The sequence below is a fragment of the Triticum aestivum genome, chromosome 1B (assembly GCF_018294505.1).
Source record: "Triticum aestivum cultivar Chinese Spring chromosome 1B, IWGSC CS RefSeq v2.1, whole genome shotgun sequence".
In the NCBI taxonomy this organism is placed as follows: Eukaryota; Viridiplantae; Streptophyta; class Magnoliopsida; order Poales; family Poaceae; genus Triticum; species Triticum aestivum.
Window position 1 is genome coordinate 123,899,149 of NC_057795.1, and position 26,416 is coordinate 123,925,564.

Consider the following 26,416-nt stretch of genomic DNA (forward strand, 5'->3'; position numbering starts at 1 on the left):
TCGTACTCCCCTCGCGTGGGAAACAACTGCCGAGTCTTCCCTGCCTCCGTGTCGTTCCCTTCCTAGGCCTCGCCATCGTCCACCGCCCTGGTGCTCTCGCCGCGGCCTGGTCAACATGGTCAACGACCGACATGCATCTGAAGTGGACTGTACATGGAGAGGCTGACAGCCGGGTCCACGACCACATGCAAGGAAATGCCTCCTTATTACACGCAAAATAATGATTCCTCCACCTGACATCTGGGACCCACCGAAAGGGCCTCTGTATTTCGCAAAAAAACGTTACCGCCGCTGACAGCTTGGACCCACCAGCTATATCTTCGCACGCAAGGAAGTGCCTCCTTATTACGCACAAAAAATGAATACTCCCCCTGCTAGCTGGGACCCAGTATAGTGGCAGGCTGACTTGTGGCCCTACTAAGTTGACGGGGACGGAGGGCTTTGTCAACTTAGTCAATGCTCCAGTGACCGTACGATGTCCATCCAACGGCCATAGTGCTTCTTCAACCTCTGGTCTTCGTGCTCCAGCCGCCCAAAGCAGCGTCAGTCGTGCCGCATGCTCCTGCCTCCCCTGGCTGGCTATGATACCGCGGAGGCCTCACCGCCCCCTACTACTCCCACCACTGGCCAGACCATCCCTCTACTCACTCACACCCCCTGTTATTCTGCGGCGACGCCAACCTCACACTTCAGCCGAACCAGTGAACCCTCGTACTCCTCTTCGCGTGGGCATCCACTGCTGCGTCTTCCCCGGCTTTGCGTCGTCCCCTTCCTAGGCCTCGCCGTTGTCCACCGCCCTTGTGCTCTCGGTGCGGCGTGGCCAGTGTGGTCAATGACTGACTTCCATCGGAAGAGTACTGTGCGTGGAGAGGCTGACAGTTGGGTCCACGGAGGCCGCAAGGAAGTGCCTCCTTATTACGCGCAAAATAATTATTCCTCCACCTGACAGCAGGGACCCACCGAACGGGCCACCGTATTTCGCGAAAAAAAGTTCCCCCCTGACTGCTGGGACCCACTAGCTATACCTTTGCGCGCAAGGAAGTGCGTACGGGCAAAAAGAAAACGATTCGCCCCCTGACTGCTGGGACCCACCAGCTACATCTTCGCACGCAAGGAAGTGCCTGACAGTCGGGACCCACCTGGTTGAAGCGTATGTAGCGTTGTTATTCTGGTCGCGAACATGTACGTACATATATACTGGTCGATGTAGAGGCGCGCACGTGTCGTAGTAGAGGCGCGCACGTAGCATGTACACGTATGTACAACGGCCAGTGTGCAAGAAAGAAAATACGGCCATGTATGTGTACATACGGGCGGGGTCTCAAACGCCTACTCATGCATACGTACGGCTAGGGCTCGTGTACATGGCTGGGTCAGAACGGAGAAACAGCGTCGGCGTCGTGTTCATGGGGAGGCAACATAATGCATTGTGTTCATGGGGAGGCAACGGAATGCGTCGTGTTCATCGGGAGGCAACGGAATGCATCGTGTTCATCGGGAGGCAACGAAACGCGTGGGAGCCAACCGACTTGGACGGAACAGGTGATGGAAACGAGGCCTGACGTACCGCAGAATGGAGGAAACGACCTTGTGTTCGACCGGCCACGTTCGAAACGGAAACCTGTTCATCGGGAGGGGTCTGGCGTACCGCAAAACGGAGGAAACGGACCTCCTACAGTCGAAACGGGGGTCCTGTTGATCGGGAGGGGTGTGGTGTACCGCAAAACAGACGAAACGGACTTGTGTTGAAGCGCTATGGTCGAAACGGGGGTCATGTTCATCGGGAGGGGTGTGGCGTACTGCAAAACGGGACTCCACAGGATACTGTTCATCTCCACCGTTGACCTCCTCCAGCTTCCACGGGCTACCGTCGACCTCCTCCAGCCTCCACGGGCTCCTGTTCATCCAGCCTCCACCCCGCGCTACTCCACCGGCTACTGTTCAACCACCCCTCCATGGGCACCCCTTCACCGTCCACTGTTCATCCAGCCCTCCACGGGATCGTCCTATTCATCCAAAGGCAACACCACGGGGTCCTGTTCATCCACCCCCACCGCTCACTGTTCATCCAACCCCCCCTGCAACGCTCACTATTCATCCAGAGAGGCAGCATCGATCGGCTTCAGTTAGCAGCAGTAGACAAGGAATCGCTCGATCGGGTTGAGTTAATAGCCATCAATCGATCGCTCGGGTTCAGTAACGCGTAGCCTGCAGTGCAATCGCTCGGGTTCAGTTACAGCCCAACGCCTCGCTCGGGTTCAGTTAGAGTCAACGCCTCGCACACACGCACGTACGTGTATGCGACAAACGCGCATCACTCGGCCCCCGACCACCCACCGTAACCGGGAACTCTCCGAAATTTTCCTCGCCCTCGTTTCTACCATGGTTTTTTCTGTCATGGACGGCCCAAAGAATGTCATGCAGTTGCGTCTCCGGCCCGCCCAGGACAAAAAGCCCATTTTCTGTCATGATTTTTTGCCATAGAAGTCGGAGCCCACCACATCTATGATGATACCGGGTTCTGTCACAATTATCATCATAGAAGTGTCATAAGTATGACAGGAAAAAATTTCGTTCGGCCCAAAATGTCACGGATGTGTCTTTTTTTTGTAGTATCTGGGGCTACGGGGCAGCGACACTCTCCTTCACCAAGGTCACAGCAGCCACTTCAGTACCTCCAGCCGCAGCAACCTCCGTGCCCTCTTTCTGCTTCTTCGACGGCTATTTCCTAACGATAGGTGAAGACGCTAAGTATCGCTTCAAGAACCAACAAACAAGGTTAAGGGAGAAACTTACTAGCCGGCGAAGGCATAGCTCCGCTTCATGCTCAGCAGCGGGCGTAGAGGCGGAGCGGCAGGAGCCGAGCTCTGGGGAGCATGAGAGCTTGCGGTTGGAGCCGATCAGGACAGCATCGGCGAAGGCGGGCTGCTGCCTGGAGGAATCAACGCAGTCCTGCTCTTCTTCGTGACCGCTCGCTTGGGATGCTTCAAAGAGGCTACCCCAGACCTCGTGGTGACTCCATAAGGGTGTGTCACCTCCACTACCGGCGGTTCGTCATCATCATCGTCATCGGGAAAGTCGTGGAGGAGCTCCCTCTGCCGACGGGTAGAGGATTCCTCCACCATCTCGTCTGCGGTGGCCTCGGAGGAGCGATCATCGGATGACAGGTGCACCAAAGCAGTAAGCGGCAGGGGCTTCCCCGGCTGCACAAGCCCAAGCTCATTGAAGACAGGCATAGCCGCGGCAACCTCCTCGCCGTCATCCCTGCAGTATAGCGGAAGCCAATCTTCCGGAGGATCGCTCGGGTCCTTCCCTGTCAGGTAGAGCAACACCTTGCTCAGCTCCTCCTCGGGAAGGACGTCTCGGTGCAGGCGGATTTTGTCGTCATCACCATGAAGCTTCCACAAGGGGCGGGAGCGGTCTTGAAGCGGCGCGATGCGCTGCCTCAGGAGCTCCTTGATGAACATGGCCCCCGTCAGCTTCTCCCTCTTCAGCTCCTTCTCCATCTTCTTCACCCACTGCGTCAGGGAAGGGTCGGTGATCTTCTCAGAAAACCACCACTTCTCGGAGACAGGGAACGCGGTCGGCGGCTTCAGCGAGCCCTGGGAGCACTTGGCATCCATCAGAACCTACCTCTTCACGGCATCCTCCACCTTCTTCCCGGTGCGGGAGATTGCGTTACCACCCCGCACAACAATGAAGCCGATGCACCCAACCGGATTGTCGCCGGTCATGTGAAGGAAGAAGAAATGGCGGAGCAGGGCAACGGAGGGCATCACCCCCATGAACGCCTCACAATAGAAGGCGAAAATGGACAGGAGGAGGATTGAGTTGGCATGGATGTGGAGCGCGTGAAGGCCATAGTGGTTAAGGATGGCGAAGAAGAAGCGGGAGAATGGAGGTACCAACCCCGAGTAGACGATGTGCATGAAGAAGGGGAAGAAGGTGCTGCCTGCGGGCTCCGGTGCAGCGGCGGCGACCCGGAGCATTGTCTCCTTCCATTCGTTGTCGTCACTCGCCGTCAAGAGGAGCGTGTTTCAGAGCTTCTCCCCAGCCACGCAGGGCGCCAGCAGCCCTGGCTCGTACCAGGTGGGCCGGCAACCAGGGTAGGAGCCACGGTCTTCTCGGCGGCCATCGAGCAGAAGATTTGGGGGGGGGGATCGACAGATCTGGTGAGTTCTTCCGTTGCGGGGAGAAAGGGATCTGGAGCAAGACGAAGAAGGAGCAATGAAAGCCAGGCGGCAGGCGGCACCCCTTTTGTCATATGGAAACAGTTGTCGAGGCAGCCTGGGGAAACAGAGTGGCCCACGTCCAATCAATCGCCATGCTTCATCAAGGCCGCAGGCGGTTAGGGCCCACGGCGCTCCGCACTTGCCCTTTGGCTTCGCCTGGAAGGCAAGTCCGAGCGCGCCTTGGGCCCGGGGGCTACTATCGGCGTCCTGGATTTGGGGGTATCCAGCCCTGCCTGCCTGTGGCCCACCGCATGGCTTCATCAATGGCCTGGTATGGCCCAGCTTCAACATCAGCAACACAAGACCCTCACGAGGGGCCAAGCCTTGTGAGGCGGACAATGCCAAGACCCCTGAAGGGGTCGGCCTCCTCAGGCTGGCTCCTGAGGGGAGGAGAGTTCTATGCAGCTGCCTCACGAGGCTCTGCTGACGTGAGCCATGACGACCAAGGCCAGACAGGCGCCAGGCGGGCGCAGAGCACGGATTTCCTCTTTGGTGCAAGGGAAGCAGGGCGCAGGCGCGGAGTCCCGAGGGATCAGTGAAAGGTTTCCATTTTGGTGCAACGAGACCAAGACCGCCAGGACGGCAAGACGGAGGTCATCAACGACCCCACTGCAGCGTCATGACCAGAGGCTTTTTGCAGGCGAAGACTACTTTTGTCGGGATAGACTATACTACTTGTCCCCTTTCAAATCCGGCCGTTGTGGGATCCCTTCCCGCTCATATTTGGGAAGAGGACCTAGGCCACTATAAATAGGACTAGCCACCACCATAGGGAGGGGACGAGATCAGAACAAGTAGAGCACCACACCAACTCAAGAACACCTCACCTCCCGAGGCTTGTTCATCCACTGTACCAGTTCATCCATAGCCCTTTGAGGCAATCCACCACACCACACTGGATTAGGGTATTACACCACAACGGTGGCCCAATCCAATATAAATCGCTGTGTCTTTGTGTCTCTTTGAGCTTGATGTGCTAGGCTTAGGACGATCACGAGTAGGCAGGTTGGGCAGGTTGATATCTCCGCACGCACCCTAGAGTTTGAAACTCTCAAGGGTTTGCGGATCCCTAAATCTGATAGTACGTAATGCTGATCTTGAGGACTTCGTATCAGATAAGTGACGACAATACCATTACCTCACTGATTCCTTTGTGCAGAGGTTTGAATTTTCATCTAAGCGCAATACCCATATTGTTTTATGTGATCTTTATGATGAATCATATACCATGTACCTTGAAGATTTTAATACTGCTTGCAAAATTCCACAGTGGGGCATTCGTAGTGAGCCTCACAAATCTGAATACAACGATTTCCTTGCTAGCATCACTGTGGGAGAAACTAGAAATATCACACAAGCTACCATAGGGAGCATTCACTTTCCTTCCATATATTATTTTTTTCTCTTTATAGGAAGGTGTATTAAAGGTAAACATGATCATTGCCACCTTTGCGTTCCAGATCTTAGTGTCCTCAAGTGTGTGGTGTTAGGTGATAAGCGATATAACTTGGGGGCTATTATAGGGAGGAGGTTACATCTTAATGCTAAAGAGGGAGATTTATTTGGTGGGATTTATGCAACTCATTTAGCTAATTATCTTGGCGTACCCATAAGAGGGAATGACATTGAGTTGCCACCCACTTTTCTAGATTACAATGCAATGATAGGCTACCAGTTTCTTGAGAGAAACGAACAGTCCCTCTAGTACCGACTAATCTTTGACAGATGGCATGTTGTCCATATTTCCCTTCCTGCTCCTGCCTTCTTTAACTCTCAGGTAAATGGTAGATATTTTATAACCTGAGAGGAGGGAAACGGGTATGAGAGAACAGTGGAGGCCGCTCGCCTCCAAGAAGCAGCTCACCAAGCAGTAGCTGCTACTGCACAGTACAACCCCAACTATGATTTCAGGTATCATCCGGGCCAGTGGTGGCCCTAGACCAACTTAGGCCAAAATCCTAAGCTTGGGGGAGTATGTATTTCTCACCGACATTACATTTATGTTCACACACTCATTCCAGTTGTCGGTGTTCATACTTTTTCATTGTATTATCCATGATTAGTTTATTTCTTTTTTCCACTTTCTTCTTATGTGTTTAAAAAAACTTAAGAAAAACAAAAAAAATAGTTGTAGCTTAGTTTACTTTCTAGGTTTAGTTAGTAGTAGTATTAAAAGAAAACCCAAAAAAATTTCACGTTCCTCTTTTGCTAGTTGGGAGCTTTCTCGTGTAAATAGTTTTTCTCGTTCTTGCTTTTACTTTCTTCAGAAAAACAAAAACTCCAAATACATTTCAGTGTGTTTCTTGGAAATTCTTTTCTTTTCTTTTGGGGTTGAGAGGAGAGGACCATGATGAAAAGGATGAGTGGCTCACATTTGCATTATTGTTGATCTAACAAAGAGCCAATATTACCTTGTCTTCTCCTTTGAATAAATGTTGCAGATTCCAGCTTAGTCCAATGCACGTGCACTATTATTATTATCCACACCATTTGGTCGTGCAAGTGAAAGGCAATAATGACGATATATGATGAAATGATTGAGATGAGGAAAAGCTGGTATGGACTCGACCTATCTTGTTTTTGTAAATATGATTAGTTCATCGTTCTTGATTCAGCCCATTATGAATGAAACATGTTTGCAATGACGATTATGGATTATAGTTATTCATGCCATGATTAATTAGCTAGAAGTTTATAATAGTTTACCATGCGTGCCAACATGCTTTTAAAATGGTTGTGATGTAGTATGATAGGATGGTATCCTCCTTTGAATGATTCGAGTGGCTTGACTTGGCACATGTTCACGCATGTAGTTGAAACAAAATCAACATAGCCTCCACGATATTTATGTTCATGGTGATTTATATACTACTCATGCTTGCATTCAATGTTGGTTAATCTCAATGCATGTTTATGACTATTGTCGCTCTCCAGTTGGTCGCTCCTCAACCTCTTGCTAGCCTTCACTTGTACTAAGCAGGAATACTGCTTGTGCATCCACTTCCATAAACCCAAAGTTGTTCCATATGAGTCCATGATACCTACCTATATGCGGTATTTACCTGTCGTTCCAAGTAAATTTGCATGTGCCAAACTCTAAACCTTCAAATTATAAATTGTTTTGTATGCCTGAATCGCTCATGTGGCGACTGGGGGCTGTCAATATCTTCCATGCTTGGTGGGTTATTCTCATGATGAGTGGACTCCACTCATCATTCACGAGGAAATGGCTGGTAATCGGGATGCCCAGTCCCATGCTCAAATCAAATCAAAATAATTGCAAACAAAACTCCCCCAGGATTGTTGTTAGTTGGACGGTACCCATTGTTTCGGACCAGTCGTGGAAATGTGGGTATAAACTTTACCATTCTGTTTGGGAACCGCCTATAATGTATATAGTATGGAAGATACCGAGATTTCTTGACTGTTGTGTTGACAATGAAAGCATGCTGCTCAAAATATTATTTATCTCTATTTCAAAAACTCGAGCTCTAGCACCTCTGCAAATCCCTGCTTCCCTCTGTGAAGGGCCTGTCTATTTACTTTTATTGCTGAGTCATCATCCTCTTATAAAAAGCACCAGTTAGAGAGCACCACTGTCAATTGTATGCATTGTTATTAGTTGATATTGATTATGACTGTGACTGGATCTCTTTTACCATGAATTACAATGTCTAGTCAGTCCTTGATCCTCAGGGGTGCTCTGAATTTATGTTTTGTGGTCTCAAAGAGGGCTAGCGAGATACCATTTTGTTATATCATATCATGATTATCTTGAATAAGTGTTGTCATCTGAGATTTATTATTATTGCTCGCTAGTTGATTATGCCATTGATGTGAGTAAATGTGAGAACTAAATGTTATTTTGAATATGGTTGTTTCATAATCTTTGCTGAAAACCTGAATGCTGGTGATGTCGCTTGAAACTATGTCGGTATTTCCCCAAAGAGGAAGGGATGATGCAGCACAGCGGCGGTAGGTATTACCCTCAGATATGAAACCAAGGTTATCGAACCAGTAGGAGAACCAAGCAACACAACATAAACAACCCCTGCACACAGATAACAAATCCTTGCAAACCGACGTGTTAAAGGGGTTGTCAATCCCTTCTGGGGTACGGCGCCTCAAGATAGGCAAAACGGAGGTGAGGAAAATTTAGTAGATTGATAGATCGAACGCCAAACAAAATAAATAAGAAAAAATTGCAGCAAGGTATTTTTGTATTTTTTTGTTTAATAGATCTGAAAATAAATGCAAAGGAAAAAGTAGATCAAAAAGGCAAATATATGAGAAAGAAGACCCAGGGGCCATAGGTTTCACTAGTGGCTTCTCTCGAGAAAACTAGCAAACGGTGGGTAAACAAATTACTATTGGGCAATTGATAGAACTTCAAATAACTATGACAATATCCAGGCAATTATCATTACATAGGCATCACGTCCAAGATTAGTAGACCGACTCCTGCCTGCATCTACTACTATTACTCCACACATCGACCGCTATCCGGCATGCATCTAGTGTATTAAGTTCATGGAAAAATAGATAATGCAATAAGAACGACAGCATGATGTAGACAAGATCGGTTTATCTATTGCGTAGATATAGATCCCATCTTTTTATCCTTAGTAGCAACAATACATACGTGGTGTTTCCCTTTCTGTCACTAGGATCGAGCACCATAAGATAGAACCCACTACCGGGCACCTCTTCCCATTGCAAGATAAATAGATCAAGTTGGCCAAACAAAACCCAAATATCGGAGAAGAAGTATGAGGCTATAAGAGATCATGCATATAAGAGATCAAAGAAACTCAAATAACTTTCATGTATATAAAAAGATATAACTGATCATAAACTCGAAGTTCATCGGATCCCAACAAACACACCGCAAAAAGAGTTACATCATATGTATCTCCAAGAGACCATTGTATAATTCAGCGAGAGAGAGAAAGCCATCTAGCTACTAACTACGGACCTGAAGGTCTACAAAGAACTACTCACGCATCATCGGAGAGGCACCAATGGAGGTGGTGAACCCCATCCGAGATGGGTGTCTAGATTGGATCTGGTGGTTCTGTACTCTGGGGTGGCTGGATGAATATTTCGTCGACTCCCCTAGGGTTTCTGGAATATTGGGGTATTTATAGAGCAAAGGGGCGGTCCGGGGGGCACCCGAGGTGGGCACAACCCACCAGGGCGCGTCTGGGCCTCCTGGCGCGCCCTGGTGGGTTGTCCCCTCCTCGAGACTCCCCCTAGGTGCAACCAGGGCCCAATATCTTCCTTTTGGTCCATAAAAATTCTCCGTAAAGTATCATGGCATTTGGACTCCGTCTGATATTGATTTCCTGCGATGCAAAAAACATTGAAAAAACAGCAACTGGTACTTGGCACTATGTCAATAGGTTAGTACCAAAAAATGATATAAAATGATTATAAAACATCCAAGATTGATAATAAAACAGCATGGAACAATCAAAAATTATAGATACGTTGGAGATGTATCAGCATCCCCAAGCTTAACTCCTACTCGTCCTCGAGTAAGTAAGTGATAAAAATAAAATTTTTGATGCGGAGTGATGTTTATCATGTCATATCATATTCTTTTCTTTATAGCATGGACAATTGGACTTTTATTTGATTCAAAGCAATAGTCTAGTTTTGACATAATAATTTAGATACTCAAGCATATCAACAAGCAACCATGTTTTTCAGAATATCAACACTAAAATAAGTTATCCCTAGCCCATCATGCTCAAAAATTGATCCATTCATGAAACACACTCAAATATTAGCTACACCCAATACTTAAGTACGATCATATTGCCTCTTAGTTGGTGCTTTTATAAGAGAAGATGGAGACTCAAATTCAAAATAAAAATTGCATAAAGTAAAAGAGAGGCCCTTCGCAGAGGAAAGTAGGGATTAGTAGAGGTGCCAGAGCTCAAAGCGAAAAAATAGAGATAAAAACTTTTTGGGAGGTGTATCAATCCCACCAACGAAAACGACGCAGAGTTCCAAACACTTTCCATGCCAGATATGCCATATGCGGTTCCCAAACAGAAAATAAAGTTTATTCCTTTTCCACCATACTTTCACTTTCCATGGCTAGCCGAATCCACGGTTGCCTTCCATACCAACACTTCCCAAGGAATTTATTATTTAACAACGTAAAGTAAATTCATTTTTGCATTTTGGAACTAGGCATCCCTAAATCCTTTGCCTTACTCTCGTGCAATGACAAGTGAATAAACACTCATCGTGAGACTAACACACTACAAGGATCCGGGTCTATTGCAACAAAATCGCCCGTCGCAATACATGCCGATTTATGGCAATAAGTACCTATTGCCACAAAACAACATTCGTTGGCAGCCGTTGCGACTGGACACATGATAATAGGTTATTGCCACAAAACAACAATTGTGGCATTAAAGTGTGCTATTGCAACAACCATGTGGGAAGTTGCCACATGTTTTCCCATGGCAACACTCATCTCATGCCACAATTTGGTTTGTGGAGATAGCTTTAATGCAACATGTAACGAATCATGGCGACTGATAGATCGTGGCGATAGACATTTGTGGCAACAACCTATGCCAACAACACTCGTTTTGTGGCGCATGCACTTCCGTGGCAATAGTCAATTGTGGCAATAAACTATGGCAACAATCCTTGTTTTTGTTGTATTATGCATTTTGCCACGAACCGTGACACTCGTGGCATTAACTTATGGCAACAAATACTCGAGTCGTTGTATCAGGAAATTGCAACATACTAGTTTTGGTGGTGATAAATAGATATCACAACGAGTGAAATGTTTGTTGCAAGAAACTATTGCGACAATTTAAACTTTTCGTGGTGCTAACATGTGGCAACCAAAAGTGGATTGTGGTAATAGCCTATTGTAACCATAAAAAAAACACAGGCATTCAATTACAATATTCAAAACCATACATATAATATGTAGATTCATAATTTTCATAGAAAATATCCATCAAACGATACTCAAATGTAATTTAGCCATCCTACTTAAGGGCCAAGACTAAACTGTTCGTGATCTAGAGTCGAGTCGAGCTAGATCGTTGGATCCTGCAATCAAGAAATCAAAAAAATAGTTCTAGTTAATGAGTCCAACATAACATACACCATACAATTTCAGCCCCATTGTTAAAAATACCTATCGCCAGACTAACTGGAGTAATACTGTGTCAACAAGCATGTAACTGAGGGATCAGAACAGTTTTACAAGTGTAAATGTCTAAAACATAAGCACAAGTACATGTACTAAAAGCATCCGCTATTGATTTAGTTGTGACTCAATCTATAGTTTCAGTTAAGTTCATGTCCCTAGCTAGCACATATTCGTTTTTGCTAAATTGTGACTCAATGCAATATCAACACATGGTGAAAGAGAAGAAGTAGCTAGCTAATTATGAAGGCCATACGTATAAAATGCAGGTGAACATGAAAAGAAAGCAAGGTTGTGACTTACCATTGCTTTAAACATTTGAGAATTCCTTATTCAGCTTGTATGAGCACATTTGAAGAAATAACAGTTAGCCTTGCACCTAGAGTCTTATTAGGACTAGATCTCTAAAAAAGAGTATTTTACAAGTTTAGACTACTATTTTCTTTGTTAATCCTCTTCGTTGGCACCTGCAAATAGAAGTGCACTTTTAGCAATGTAAATAAGCAACATAAATCTTACAAGGTCGCAAGCATATGACTATAATCACCTACTGGTTCCCATCTGTTGGCTCAATTTTGCAAAATTTGCCATCATGTTTTTTTCAAATTACAGTCTTGATGTTCGCTCTTCTTCCAACAATATTTCCCTTTCAGCACGCTCTTCTTTTAACCTCTCCCCAAATTGTTCTTTCTCAGCACGCTCCAAGTTAATCCTCTCTTGTGTGTTTGCACGTTCAGCTTGTAGTTGATCTTGTAATTCGTTGACCTGCTGGCTGAGCTCAGAGTTTTGCTACTGGGTTGCTGCTGTAGCACGAGTTTGCTCTTCAATCTGGATCCAAAACCTTTCAATGGCAGAAATACTAATCAAGTTAATCATAAGGCATGTAAGCATGATGTAATGAATATGGCATGGAACACCAGCAATGTGAAACTAGAACTACAGGAAGAACAAAAAACAGAGTAAAATGTTTAAGAAAGGGAAAATGGGCACTTCTGTCACATCAAGATCAGTATATTTCCTTGGAAATATCATCATAACCCTGTAAAGAACTAGGGCCGTCTCCAGAAAATTGAGGCCCCTGTGCGAAATGTGAAACGAGAACCTAAAATTAGGAAATGTCGTGCACGGCCATTTGACTAGGGAGACGAAGAGTATAGTCAGTGTTTCCTATATATATATATATATATATATATATGGGTCTTTTTTATATATGAATTGAAAATTTGTGTATTGTTCAGAATGAACTTGAATTCAGGTAACTGGCGCTATTTATTTATGGACTATGGCTAACAACAAATGAACTACATGCCACATAATCAAATTAAACCAACATCTAAGTAGCCAAAATGACTGAAATTATAAGGGGAAGCAAGCATATTAGGAATAACATATATACCTAAAACTTAAAGTTCTGACATTGACAGAAGTAGCCAGTTTCATTCAAATCTAACTCTACATATATACTCCAAATCTAACTAGGTCTAGCTGTTTTGGGCAAGTTGCATTGGAAATTAAACTAAAATAATGCATCTGTTCTAATGTAGTGGTCTAGTAAAGCATTGACTGTACAAGTTATTTTCCACGCTCGTCTCAACTAGCATGTTAGTGCCTCCTACTACTGACCAGTTCAAGAAGAGAGCCTCTAATTACGAAAGATTCCAGCCATGAGATGGGCAACAAATAAACATGACAGAAGGAATTCCCAATCATACAAAAAAGGAACATGGAAATAAGAAATAGCCATGTGGTGATGTCAGTATGAACAAAATACTTACATGGACTATGGGAATGCGTCAGGCAAGGGAAACGTGCATGCCTGCTTGTTCTGGTGACGGATGACAGCAGAGGCACAACAACGATGCTGCACTGCTCCATGTACAAGATCATGGGCCTCGCCGCCCTAGGACACACAAAGGAACCAAGATGCCGCTCGTATCGGTGCGGCCGTCAGCCGTGACCATGTACGAAACGAGCAGTTCGGGCACTCTCAGATCCATGGTGACAAAGAACACATATACAGGATTCGAAGCCCCCTAATTTTTGGGGGCCCTGTGCGGTCGCCCACCTCGCACATCCTCGTCAACGGCCCTGCAAAGAACAGTGTGCATCAGACAAGAACCACCAGAGATAAAGCATGAACATTAGTTGAACACGGGAGCAACCTACTTGGCTCTTGTACAAATCAATACTAACTTGTTGTATATGGACATTAGTTGAACACGGCAACACAAACAACTGTCAATCAGGTCACTACATGAGCAAGCACATGCAAAGTGACCCGTAGTGCAAAAATTTCAGAGTGGCAAAGCATAAGCATACTGTTGACAAATCAGGAACAGAGCATCTGTGTTGTGTTGTAAGTGCGTGCTTGTTGCTGTGTTGGCATGTGTGTGTATGTGCTTCCTAGTACCTAACCAAAGTACTCGCAAGATGTTTTCTAACAATAGACATTCCATGGCAAAGTTATAAAGAATATAAACATTCTAAGCGAATTATCAATGAGCGCGCCATAGACTCCATAAACATATACCTGGAACCAGTAGGCATCATTACACTGGCTTTAAGCAAAATGAACTGATATGCATAAATCCATGAGGTGTTGACACTAACCGAGCTCCCCGCAAACATTCTGTAAGAGTAGAATGATAAATAACTTGAGATAGAAACAGATGTACAGCCAAGAGCTACAGACTATAAGCATGCAGTAAAACCATATATTCAACAAATTTGGAATTAAATGTGGAACCTATTTTGCGCATAATGTAACCAGGATGGATACTTGGTAAAAGGTGATAGAGTCTTACATTTACCTGAATAAAAAGGTAACCCTGATGGGTAGTTGTAAAAAGTGATGCTATCATCCATTGGATTATATCAAACAAGCATATGAGATTGAGATACGAAAAATATAATAATTAAAGTGAAATAAACAGACAAGTTCTTGCTGTATTTTCATAGTGAAGTTGGGATATACTACATTAAAATGATCATACATGTACTAGAACCCTTACCATGAAAAGCACTATGTATTACACCTACATTCCCTATCAGTAAAGTACATGTCCGTGTTGCTCTTCACAATTTCTACTACCCAATTTGACACTCACTAGACCTATTTAGCTGAATTAAAATATTGCACAGGTATTCAGGTATGTATGCATACGTGCCAGTTTGGGAGTATTCGAGTATGTACGATATGTTACGGGTATTCGGGTATGTGCATCTCCACCAAGGGCAGGAACACGTACGTACTACTATTCCTGTTGGATGGATTATCGTGGAAGGTAGCTTACATATGGATCGATTCCTCCTGGATGCTAGCAGATGACGAGGACCGGTGGCTCCTAGCGCGGGAGGCACGCATGGTCCATGCGCTAGTTCTGCTCAAGCCGGTTCAATTCCTCATGGCCGGCCGGAGGGAGGGATGGCTGCCGACGGCCCCGGCTAGATCTGCCCAGGATTGCGGCGGCTGCGCGCTCCTCGTGGCCGCCTCCTCGAGCCTGGTGGGGAGGAGGGAACGACCCTGGGGCCCAGGGTTGCGTTGGCGATCTACAGAGAAAGGGCGAGCGGCGGCGGCATGAGGCGACTTGCGGTGGCGACTTGCGGTGGCGACTTGCGGCGTGGTATGCGGTGGCTTCGATGGGTAGGCGTGCGCGTGAAGGGATAGGGAGAGAGGAGATAACAGGATAGGGCACCCGCAGGGCCACAGCCGTTCGATCTAAGCAAATCCAACCGTCCCGACATGTGATCTATGGGAGGGTCATCTTGACCAATCAAAACACGATGTACTTTTTAGCAAAATATCCTTAAATTTATTTATTTTTTGTTTTTTTCCTTCTCTTTTTCTTGCTTTTTAATAAGGCCTATTAAAGGATATAAATAGGATTTTTTTTAAAACCAAAATTTTGCCAACATTTTTACGCACTTGTGATTTAAATTTGAATTATATGCAATAAATGACTAGAAATGCATTAAATGTATGAAAGAATCCATGAAACTTGGGAATTGTCACTCAAATATGGTCTACTTTTTGTGAAAATTTGAGTGGTGCCGTTTTAAACCTATTTTTGTACTACCTTCATGAAAAATACCCATTTTTTACACTATGAAAATATATTTTTTTGAACAAAAGGTTGGAAACTCTATTTGTCAACATTATTTTTGTTTTTTTTGTTTTGATGTTTGTCAATATTTTTTGTAATGGCAAGATGCACCTATGTGCACAATTTGGGCACATTATCATAAACTATGCAATGAATATGGCCATCACCTTGAAAAGTCATGAATGTTCATACATGATACCTCGTTTTGTGAAGATTTTTTTTCAAAATGATCATATTGCAAGTTTAGTATCTTTCCTTGCAACTAGTACACATAAAAAGACTCGATGCGAAAGGATTGCATTTATTGAATTTGTATTGTTTTCTTTCATTTTTTTCACAGTGGGGTCATCGAAGTGGGGAGCTCGGGGAGGGGGAGGGGGTAAATCTGATCGTATTGTATCCTCCAACAATAGGAAACTACCAAGCCATGCCTACCTATACAAGAGACTGTGTCAAGGCTTCATCAAAGCGGGGACATTCTAGAGGTTCATGGAATGTACTCTACCTCAAAGTAGATTGGTGCAACACTATTTATATCCCACATCAAACGATAAGGACAGGGGCTACTAGCTACTATCTGTGACATGGGAAATGGGGTGTCCCGAGCACATTATAATTGAGTACCCTAGCAAGCAAGGGATCTGAACCATAAGTTTAATTGTGATGTGTTATGGCCAATGTGGCTTTAATATACGTTGAGATTACGATCTACTAGTTAATATAAAAAAAGCATTAAGGTTGCAGACGACTCGCCAGAACCACTTGCGTCCTTGATCTGCTGTCCCGACGGCAAAATGTAGTATGCTTTCTCTATCTCGCGAGAGCTAGCGTCTTAGGTATGCTATCTCGCCTGGTTCAACTCCGACCTTCCTTCACTCCAGTACAGCGCCGACCATAACTCCCTTTGGTTGACGAGTCAAGGGGCAGCTAAGAAGGACGACCCAGACGCCTGACAGTCACCTTCAGACCTCCCTTCGCTTTGGATCAGGATGCTCGGTCGATGCTAGTAAAATCTCTCTCTCTCTCTCTCTCTATATATATATATATATATATATATCTCTTCAGTGCCTCCCCATTCTTCTACCAAAATGGATTTTTAGGGTCCTAGAAATGTGCCCCCAAATCTCGTACAAATACCGCTCCAAGGGAGACGACTTTAGGTTTCCAGTAAAAAAATATGCGGGCTGGGCCAATATGCGAGATCTACTACTCATTTTTTGGCCCATAAACCGCAGACCGTTGACCCATGGCATAGTTGACCGTTCACTTCTATAAAAAGTTTAGAATTTTAGAAGTTTTTTGAGGTTGAAAAAAGTTTGTGGCTTCAAAAGATGTTCAGCAATTTGAAAGAAATGTTTCTCAATTCTAAAAAAGATCACTAATTAAAAAAAATCACAGACTGAAAAAAGATTCAAGAATTTGAACTTTTTAATGTATTTCAGAAAAAGGTCATCCATTCTGAAAAAAATGTTTGCAATCTCGAAAAAAGTTACCAAAGTCAATATAAGTTTATGTATTTGAAAAAACAACACGAATTTGAAAAAAATCGTGGCAATAAAAAATATTGGCGAAAATGAAAAAGTTCAACCACTCAAAAAAATGTTTGTAAATTTGGAAAAAAATTCAAGTTTCCAAAAAAGACAGGAATTTTAAATTATTGCCAAATTTAACAAAAAGCATTCCTGAATTTGAATAAGTTGGTCAATTTTAAAATTGTTGATAATTTTTTAAACAATACACAATTTCAAGGAAAAAGTTACTGAAATTTAAAAATAAAAATAAAAAAATGGATACTAAAAAGTAAAAGAAAATAGGAAAAGGAAAATAAAAACCAATTTGAAAACCGAAAGAAAAACAAACAAAAAGCTGCTGAGGATAAACCTAGCCGAAAAAGAAGAAAAACTCGGTTTTTTTTAGACAAAAGAAAAAATATGTGGAAGCTCCCAGAAGCAAACCCGGGCCTAAGGCACGGAATGGCAGCCCAATTATTTTTTGCGGGAAAAGTGGCAGCCCAATTTAACCCCTCGTCGGCCAGCCGAACACATTTCTTTCTAATGGGCCTTGGCCCAGTCGTTCATTATGTTTAAGAATGAGTTTACTTATTAACAATAAGTGTACAAATGGTGGTAGTCCGTTGGTAATCACTTGTTTCACCTGGTAGGAGGTAGCATGTTCGATTCTTTGTATGGACCATTTCTTTTTCTTCATGCATGCCCCCATTGTTGGTCATTTTATTTTGTTCATGGGCCTGCATGTTCTATTTTTTTATATCAAGAATATGTATATATAATATGCTCTCATGCTAATATCTACTCCCTTTGTACCACAATACTTGTTGCCCGTATAATTGTGAGAACAATGCTTTATTCTGTATTTTCAATAGGTTAAGTGAATGAATTTATGCGTACATATCGGAAGTAATTCCATTTTGAGTCATATATGTATTTCAATTAAGGTTCAAGTAATACAGAAAAAAGTTCAAGACCTATGTACAAGCTTATGTCAAAGACAAAGATTGTTGACAAAATCAATTGAGTGAAAATTTGAACTTATGTTTGTAAGCATTGTGGCACCATTCCTTTTTATAGTTTACACTATTGCATTTTTCTCTAAAGTTATAGCTTGTCACAGTATGCATCAACACATGATATTAGTTACTGTATCAATAGGTGAAACACACCAGGAGCAACACGAACTTATATGCTACTGTGGTAATGTGCCGGTAACACATTTTCGAATCTTATCAACCATGTGTTACTCTCCGTGCATGCGTTACGGATATTTTGCTCTGTAACACATTTTTCTATATGTTACATCAATGTGTTACTTAATCTATGTTTTGTTGTAGTGTTTGGTTAATTGACATTGGTGCAATTAAAAAATATTTAATTACTCCTTAAAGCTGCAAAAATCATAACTTAATACCTATAAATTCAAATAATATATTTTCCCACAGTTTTACTTGTAACTAATGCAACGTCGCACCGATGTTGTAATATCTTTCTGAATATTCCCACAAATAGTTATTCTGTTGAAATACCTAGTCTCAATTACAACAAAATGCATGCCTCGCGCAACGAAATCTGTTTGTCGCAATATCGCTATCATATTACAACGCCGATGCAGTTTGTTGCAATACGTAGCCACTTTTTTGCAACAATATGTGTAACAAATGCAACGTCACGCTGATGTTGCAATATCTTTCTGAATAATGCCACAAATAGTTATTCTGTTGAAATACCTAGTCTCTATTACAACAAAATGACTGCCCTTGTGCAACAGAAATATTTTGTCGCAATACCATTATCATATTGCAACACCGACATAATTCATTGCAATATGAGGCCTCTATTGCAACAAATTTAGTATTTATCGTGACCAAACTAAGTTATGGCAATATGTGCGGCCTATTACCACAACCGGAGAATTTGTGGTAATATTGTGTTTTATTGCAACAAAACTTAGTTGTAGCAATAATTTTTGTTGCAATAGACCGAAATCCTTGTAGTGACACATCCAGCATGGAAAATATTAGCCACCCGTTACCATTCCGTGAGTGAAACAAACACACAAAAGAGAAGTTTATTTTGAAAATTAGAGATGCCACATGCAAATTTGCTTAGAATGGCAAAAGAATACCGCATATAGGTAGATATAGTGGAGTCATGTGGCAAAACTGGTTTAAAGGATTTTGGATGCACAAGTAGAGGTCATACTTAGTGCAAAATGAAGGCTAGCAAAAAGATGGAGAAGCGACCAACAAAGAAACAAATAATCTCATAAGCAAGCATTAAGTATAATTAACACCGAATAATGCACCACAAGTAGGATAAAATTTTCATTGCATGATTATTGACTTTCGTGCATGCATAGGGAATCACAAACCTTAACACCAATATTCTTACTAGAGCATAATTTCTCATCAACATGACTCACATATCACATCATCATATCTCACCACTATTACTAAGAATCAAGTTTATTTTGTCCAATGATCTTCATGACATTTTTTTTACTTTATCCTTCTTGGATATCTATCACTTTGGGACTCATTTTCATGTGTTGCTTTTCATAAGCTCAAACAAATATAAGTGAAGATCATGAGCATAAAAATTTTCTTTCTCTCAAAATAATTTAGGTGAAGCAAGAGAGAATTTCTTCAAAAGTTTACTAACTGTCAAATAAATCTAAGTGAAGCAAGAGAGCATTTCTTCAAAAATACTAAGCACACCGTGCTTAAAAAGATATAAGTGAAGCACAGAGCAAGTCCTAGCTCATAAAAGATTTAAGTGAAGCACAAAGAGCAATTCTAACAAGTCATGATATAATTTTGGCTCTCTCAAATTGGTGTGTCCAGCAAGCATTTATGACTTAAAACACAAAATAAAACAAGCAAAGACACATATCATACAAGACGCTCCAAGCAAAACACTTATCATGTGACGAATAAAAATATAGTCTCGAGTAAAATATCGATGGTCGTTAGAAGAAAGAGGGGATGCCACTCGGGGGCATCCCCAAGCTTAGTTGGTTGCTCATTCTTGGATAATAGCTTGGGATGCCAGGGCATCCCCAAGTTTAGGCTCTTCTATCCTTCTTTCATATATCATAAGATAACCCAAAACTTGAAAACTTCAATCACACAAAACTCAACAAAACCTTTGTGAGATCCGTTAGTGTAAGAAAGCAAACCACTACTATAAGTGCTATATCAAACCTATTCATATTTTGTTTTTGTATTATATCTACTGTATTCCAACTTTTCTATGGCAAAAACTCATCAAAGAAAACCATAGAGCCATCAAAATAAGCACACAACACAAAGAAAACAGAATCTGTCAAAACAGAACAGTATGTAGTAATCTGACACTTTCGAATACTTTTGTAACTCCAAAAATTCTGCAAAATTGGGTAGATCAGGTTATTTTGTATATTGATCTTCTGAAAAAACAATCAGGGCAAAATCTATTTTCTGTGATTTATGACAATTATTTTCGTGAGTGCAAAGTTTCTGTCTTCTTCAGCAAGATCAAACAACTATCACCCAAGAAGATCCTAAAGGCTTTACTTGGCACAAACACTAATTAAAACATAAGAAAAACAATCATAACAGAGGCATAATTGTGTGAACACACAAGAATGGAAAGCAAAAAGCAAAAATAAATTTTATTCATTGGGTTGCCTCCCAACAAGCGCTATAGTTTTACGCCCTTAGCTAGACATAATTTTATTAATGCTCACATGAAAGATAGCAATTAAAACACGAAGAGAGCATCATTTAACATGTGGAAAACACATTTAAGTCTAACATAATTCCTATGCTTAGGAATTTTATAAGCAAAAAAATTATCAAGACAAGAAATTTCTAGCATATGCATGGTAGAAGAATAAAACATTGACGATCTCAACATAACGATATGAAATTTATTAACATAAAAATTTCCACCACAATATTTTCCTCTCTCATAACAATTACATGTGGGATCATAATCAAATTCAACAATATATCTATCATATAGAATTTTCTCTTCATGATCCACATGCATAAAAGTTTTATAATCTTCCAAGATAGTGGGATTAACATCAACTAAAGTCATGACCTCTCCAAATCCACTTTTATCAAAAATTTCTCAAGATTGAACACTCTCCAAATATGTGGGATTATTTTTACCTAAAGTTGATGCTCTTCCAAACCCACTTTCAATATTATTGCAAACATTATTATCACTAACATATTCATCATGAGGCTTAAATTTTTTTTCAAGATCATAAGAAGAATCACCCCAATCATGATCATTGCAATAAGTAGCGGACATATCAAAATTAGCATCCCCAAGCTTGGGGTTTTGCATATTATTGGCACAATTGACGTTAATAGAATTTATAGTAAAATCATTGCAATCATGTTTTTCATTCAAGGAGCTATCATGAATCACTTTACAAATTTCTTCATCACAATTTTCAGATTCATGAATCTCAAGCAAAACTTCATAGAGATAATCTAGTGCACTCAAATCACTAGCAATTGATTCATGATAATTGGATCTCTTAAAAAGATTAGCAAATGGATGAGGATCCATATCATTAAATTTTTAGCAAGCGAAGATGCAAGAAAATGGAAGACACATGGCAACACAAGCAAACACGAGATCTGACGGGAAAATGGCGAACGAAAAAGAGGGCGAATAAAATGGCAATTTTTCGTGAAGTGGGAGAGAGGGAAACGAGAGGCAAATGGCAAATAATGTAAATAGCGGGGAGATGAGATTTGTGATTAGGAACATGGTATATGTTGAAGATCCTCCCCGACCACAATGCCAGAAATTCCTTATGATGTCGCTTGAAGCTACGTCGGTATTTCCCCAAAGAGGAAGGGATGATGCAGCACAACAGCGGTAGGTATTTCCCTCAGATATGAAACCAAGGTTATCGAACCAGTAGGATAACCAAGCAACACAACATAAATAGCCCCAGCACAAAGATAACAAATCCTCGCAACCCGACGTGTTAAAGGGGTTGTCAATCCCTTCCGGGGCACGGCGCCTCAAGATAGGCAAAATGGACATGATGAAAATTTAGTAGATTGATAGATCGAACGCCAAATGAATAAGAATAAATTGCAGAAGGTATTTTTGTATGTTTGGTTTAATAGATCTGAAAATAAACGCAAAGGAAAAAGTAGATTGCAAAGGCAAATATATGAGAAAGAAGACCCGGGGGCCGTAGGTTTCACTAGTGGCTTCTCTCGAGAAAAATAGCAAAAGGTGGGTAAACAAATTACTGTTGGGTAATTGATAGAACTTCAAATAATTATGATGATATCCAGGAAATGATCATTACATAGGCATCACGTCCAAGATTAGTAGACCGACTCCTTCCTGCATCTACTACTATTACTCCACACATCAACCGCTATCCAGCATGCATCTAGTGTATTATGTTCATGGAAAAACGGAATAATGCAATAAGAACGATGACATTATGTAGACAAGATCCGTTTATCTATAGCATAGATATAGATCCCATCTTTTTATCCTTAGTAGAAACGATACATACGTGTCGTTTCCCTTTCTGTCACTAGGATCGAGCACCGTAAGATCGAACCCACTACCGGGCACCTCTTCCCATTTCAAGATAAATAGATCAAGTTGGCAAAACAAAACCCAAATATCAGAGAAGAAATACGAGGCTATAAAAGATCATGCATATAAGAGAACAAAGGAACTCAAATAACTTTCATGGATATAAAAAGATATAACTGATCGTAAACTCGAAGTTCATCGGATCCCAACAAACACACCGCAAAAAGAGTTACATCATATGGATCTCCAAGAGACTGTTGTATTGAGAATTCTGCGAGAGAGAGAAAGCCATCTAGCTACTAACTACGGACCCGAAGGTCTACAAATAACTACTCACGCATCATCGGAGAGGCACCAATGAAGGTGGTGAACCCCATCCGAGATGGTGTCTAGATTGGATGTGGGGTTCTGGACTCTGCGGCGCCTGGATGAATATTTCATCGACTCCCTGTTACGCCCCGGATTCGATGCGCCAGGTGTCTGCCAGTTATTCGCCGTCGTTGCCATGTCATTTGTTTGCGTGTTGCATTTTATCATGTCATCATGTGCATTGCATTGCATACATGTTCGTCTCATGCATCCGAGCATTTTCCCCGTTGTCCGTTTTGCAATCCGGCACTCCTATGCCCTCTGGCGTCCCCCTTTTGTCCCTCATTGTGAGCGGGTGCTAAACATTCTCGGAATGGACCGAGTCTTGTCAAGCGGCCTTGGTATAGCACCGGTAGACCGCCTGTCAAGTTTCGTGCCATTTGGAGGTCGTTTGATACTCCAACGGTTAACCGCGTAGCCCGAAACCCCCCTTTCTCTTTGCAGCCCAACACCCCTTCCAAAGTGACGCAAAACCCATCTAACTCCCCTCCACGCTCTCGGTCGTTCGATCACGATCGTGTGGGCGAAAACCGCTCCTCATTTGGACTCTTCTAGCTCCCAGAATCTATAAATAGGCCCTCCCCTTCCATTTTCGCGGACGAAACCCTAGCCCCGCTCCCCTCGCGCGCCGGACATGTCCAACCCCGCCGGACATGTCCAGCCTCCACGTCGCTCCGACGAATCAGCCGCCGCCACCTCAGCGACGCCGCCTCCGCGCCCAATAGGAAGCCGCCACCTCACCCGCGCCGGCCTTCTCTCTCCTCCCGCGCCGCGCGTCCCAGCCCGTCCCCCACCGCCGAGGCCTCTCGCCTCCTCACCGGCCCCGCCGCTCGCCAGCGCACCTTTTCCCCGCCGCCTCGGAGCTCCACCCGACCGCGCCACCGGCCTCCGTGCCGCCTCCGCACGGTGACCGCCGGCGCCGGCGCCGCAAGCCGCGCCCCCGTTGACACGCGCCTCCCCCCCTCCCCGCCGCGCCATCCCCGGAAGCTCGCCGGAGCCGCCGCCGTCCTCACCGGATCTGGTTATGTGGACCAGATCCACCGGTCCCGCCAACCAAACGCGTGTATCCGCCCCAGATCTCTCCATCCCGCACCGCTCCGTCCACTTCTCTGCGAGGTTGCTTTTTTTCACAAAGTCCCCGATATTTTGCATAATCATGCCCTGTTCATCGCATCGTATCTCTGCATCCATAGCTCCGTTTCGTGCGTGTAATATGTCAATTTGTTCGTCTGAACGAGTACTTCATTTCATCACATTGCATCATATTCATTTGAGTTCATCTTGATGCCTGAATCATCGTTGCAAGAGTGCTTCATAATGTTGCCTGGTGTCTGTTAACAAAACATGCACTTTTGTCATTTTTGCCATGATTGATGTGTGCATCCTATGAGGTCGATGTCTTCATGTGTTTTGATCGATGTCATGTCTTCTTTACAGAGGTGCTCACCATGTATTTTTGTGATCAATGTGGTGACTAGCACAAGCATGTAAAATAGGCATGGTGATGTTGCTGATTTTAGTCCCTGTTCTGCTGTTATTTTGATGTCATGTAAACTTGATGCTACAGAGAGATCCATGCATATTTTGAGATACTTCAGTAAGGATGTTTTGAACATGTGGTTATGCTCTATCCATTCATGCCCTGGGTTGCAATTATGGAGTAGTATAGCATGTCATTCTCATGCTCTACTTTTGCTTCAAAATGTTTCCTGGCAGATTGTTTACATGTTATTCAATTTTGCCAAGGTTGTTGTAGTTAATCCTTGCATGCTATGAACTTGTTCTTGCCTTGGTTTGTTTCATAAACATGTCTTCTTGCTGATGCTATGCTTATCTTGTCATGCAATGACTTGTGATGAGTGAATCAAGCTTGTTAAGTAGGGTACTTGCTGTTGCTGTTTTGCTAGGTTGAATCTGTTATTTCGTGATGCTATGTAAACCTGCTGCTAAATTCTATGCATAATCTGGAGATGTTCACTAAGGGTGTTTTGTTCTACATGTCATGCTCTATCCATTCATGCCCCTGGTTGCAATTATAGCCTGCTGTAGCTTGTTGTAATCTTGCTCCAAAGTTGCTAAATAATGTTGCTGTCAGCCTGTTAACATTAAGTTCAGTTGTTGCCATGCTTGTTGTTAGTGATCCATGTACCCTATGAACTTGCTATTGCCATGCTTAGCTTCACAAACATGCCTTCTTTCTGTTGGTTGCCTTGTCATGCCATGTAATGCTCTGTGTGTTGGGGAACGTAGCAGAAATTCAAAATTTTCCTACGCGTATCACCAAGATCTATCTATGGAGAGACCAGCAACGAGTAGAAAGAGAGTGCATCTACATACCCTTGTAGATCGCTAAGCGGAAGCGTTCAAGTGAACGGGGTTGATGGAGTCGTACTCGTCGTGATTCAGATCACCGATGATCAAGTGCCGAACGGACGGCACCTCCGCGTTCAACACACGTACAGCCCGGTGACGTCTCCCACGCCTTGATCCAGCAAGGAGAGAGGGAGAGGTTGAGGAAGACTCCATCCAGTAGCAGCACAACGGCGTGGTGGTGATGGAGGAGCGTGGCAATCCTGCAGGGCTTCGCCAAGCACCTACGGGAGAGGAGGAGGTGTCACAGGAGGGAGGGAGGCGCCAAAGGCTCAGGTATGGATGCCCTCCCTCCCCTCCACTATATATAGGGGCAGGGGAGAAGGGGGAGGCGCAGCCTTGCCCCCTACTCCAAGAAAGGGGTGCGGCTAAGGAGGGGGGAGGAGTCCATCCTCCCCAAGGCACCTCGGAGGTGCCTTCCCCCTTTAGGACTCTCCCCTTTTTCCTTTATCTTGGCGCATGGGCCTCTAGGGGCTGGTGCCCTTGGCCCATGTAGGCCAAGGCGCACCCCCTACAGCCCATGTGGGCCCCCGGGGCAGGTGGCCCCACCCGGTGGGCCCCCGGGACCCTTCCGGTGGTCCCGGTACAATACCGATGACCCCGAAACTTGTCCCGATGGCCGAAACAGGACTTCCTATATATAAATCTTTACCTCCGGACCATTCCGGAACTCCTCGTGACGTCCGGGATCTCATCCGGGACTCCGAACAACATTCGGTAACCACATACAAGCTTCCTTTATAACCCTAGCGTCATCGAACCTTAAGTGTGTAGACCCTACGGGTTCGGGAGACATGCAGACATGACCGAGACGTTCTCCGGTCAATAACCAATAGCGGGATCTGGATACCCATGTTGGCTCCCACATGTTCCACGATGATCTCATCGGATGAACCACGATGTCAAGGACTCAATCAATCTCGTATTCAATTCCCTTTGTCTAGCTCTATTTTACTTGCCCGAGATTCGATCGTCGGTATCCAATACCTTGTTCAATCTCGTTACCGGCAAGTCACTTTACTCGTTCCGTAACACATCATCCCGTGATCAACTCCTTGGTCACATTGCGCA

General features: G+C 43.7%; 1 long non-coding RNA gene across 4 annotated transcripts; it reads right to left on the reverse strand.

The window, feature by feature from the left end:
* Positions 1–11,103: 11,103 nt before the first annotated feature.
* On the reverse strand, positions 11,104–15,085 carry LOC123111388 (uncharacterized). Of its 4 annotated transcripts, none has more exons than XR_006454434.1 (6): positions 14,715–15,085; positions 13,952–14,050; positions 13,197–13,509; positions 11,973–12,262; positions 11,725–11,888; positions 11,104–11,321 (listed from the first exon to the last, which is right to left on the reverse strand). It is a non-coding gene; the product is annotated as an uncharacterized lncRNA (long non-coding RNA). The 4 variants fall into 4 exon arrangements; XR_006454433.1 differs by having other exon boundaries at positions 11,969–12,262; XR_006454431.1 differs by having other exon boundaries at positions 11,104–11,888; positions 14,715–15,084.
* Between the last annotated feature and the right edge of the window lie 11,331 nt (positions 15,086–26,416).